The sequence below is a fragment of the Rhinopithecus roxellana genome, chromosome 3, assembly GCF_007565055.1.
Source record: "Rhinopithecus roxellana isolate Shanxi Qingling chromosome 3, ASM756505v1, whole genome shotgun sequence".
NCBI classification, from domain to species: Eukaryota; Metazoa; Chordata; class Mammalia; order Primates; family Cercopithecidae; genus Rhinopithecus; species Rhinopithecus roxellana.
This window is the reverse complement of record NC_044551.1, coordinates 30,752,678-30,754,240: the sequence shown is the minus strand read 5'-3', so window position 1 is coordinate 30,754,240 and position 1,563 is coordinate 30,752,678. Positions and strand designations below refer to the sequence as shown.

The window sequence follows — 1,563 nt, the reverse complement described above, 5'->3', positions numbered from 1 at the left end:
ACTTGAGTTGATTTTTTAAACAGGTGACAGGTAGTTTCATTCTTCTGCACATGGATATCTAGTTTTCCCAGTACCGTTTATTGAAGAGATTATCCTTTACCCTATGAGTATTCTGGGTGACTTTGTCAAAAATCATTTGGCTGTATATGTGCAGATTAATTTCTGAGTTCACTATTCTGTTCCATTGGTCTATGTATCTGTTTTTATGACAGCACCATGCTGGTTTTGTTACTACAGCTTTGTAGTATGTTTTGAAGTCTGGTAGTGTGATGTCTGCAGCTTTGTTCTTTTTGCTTAGGATTTTTTTTTTTTTTTTTGTGGTTCCCTACAAATTTTAAGTTTTTTTCCTATTTCTGTGAAGAATATCATTGGTAGTTTTTTTTTTTTTTTTTTTTTTTTTTTTGGCATAAAGACAAACTTTATTGAGGCTCTCAGCACTAGTTTTCTTTCTCCTGCACAGTCTTGGTTCCCCGGAGACGTCCAGTCCGGCGGGCAGCAATGAGACCCACTTTGCGGCCAGCAGGGGCATCTCTGCGGATGGTAGAGGGCTTGCCGATGTGCTGGTGGTTGCCACCTCCGAAAGGATGCTCCACAGGATTCATGGCCACACCCCGTACTCATGGCCAGCAGTTCCTCTTTGCCTTATATTTGTGGTAGGCCCGGCCAGCCTTCAAGATGGGTTTGTCAATTCGGCCACCTCCAGCCACCACACCAACCACAGCTCTATTGGCTGAGGAGATAACCTTCTTGGAACCGGAGGGCAGCTTCACACGGGTCTTCTTGGTCTCAGGGTTGTGGGAGATAACGGTGGCATAGTTCACTGATGCCCGGGCCAGCTTGCCACGGTCTCCAGGCTTCTCCTCCAGGCAGCACACGATCGTACCCTCAGGCATGGTGCCCACAGGGAGCACATTGCCAATGTTGAGCTGGGCCTTCTTGCCGCAATACACAAACTGTCCCGTGTGAATGCCCTCGGCGGCAATGAACAGCTCCGTCCGCTTCTTAAACCGGTACGGATCCCGGAAGACCACCTTGGCGAGCGGCGCGCCGCGGCCCGGGTCGTGGATGATGTCCTTCACGATGCCCTTGATATAGCCGTGCCGCTCGGCGAAATCCACGGCGCGCAGGCGCGCAGCGCCCTTACGGTGCTTCACGTGCGCCCGAAACACAGACCCGGCGCCCTTCCTCTGTCCACGGATCACACGGCCCATGACAACGGGTCCAGCTCACTAGCGCTGCCGAAAGAGGACTGGTAGTTTTGATAATAATTGCATTGAATCTGTAGATTGCTTTTGGTAGTATGGCCATTTTTACAATATTAATTCTTTCAATCCATGAGCATGGATGCAAATGTCTTTTCATTTTTTTTTGACATTCACATTTTTATGACACTTCACATTTTTATGACACTTCACATTTTTATGAAGTGATTAGTAATGATGAAGCTTACATAAGGTTTTATCAACATATGCATATGTGTTTATACAGATGTTTACACACAAAACAGGCTAAAGATTCAATTTCCTTCATCAGTGTTGTATGGTTTTCCTTGTAGAGATCTTT

The 1,563-nt window shown here is 46.3% G+C and overlaps 1 pseudogene across 1 annotated transcript; it reads right to left on the bottom strand.

Moving 5' to 3' along the window:
• Window positions 1-375: 375 nt before the first annotated feature.
• LOC104662038 lies at window positions 376-1,244 on the bottom strand (annotated as a pseudogene). The gene has a single exon (XR_747921.2). The product of XR_747921.2 is annotated as a 60S ribosomal protein L8 pseudogene (transcript).
• Window positions 1,245-1,563: the final 319 nt, after the last annotated feature.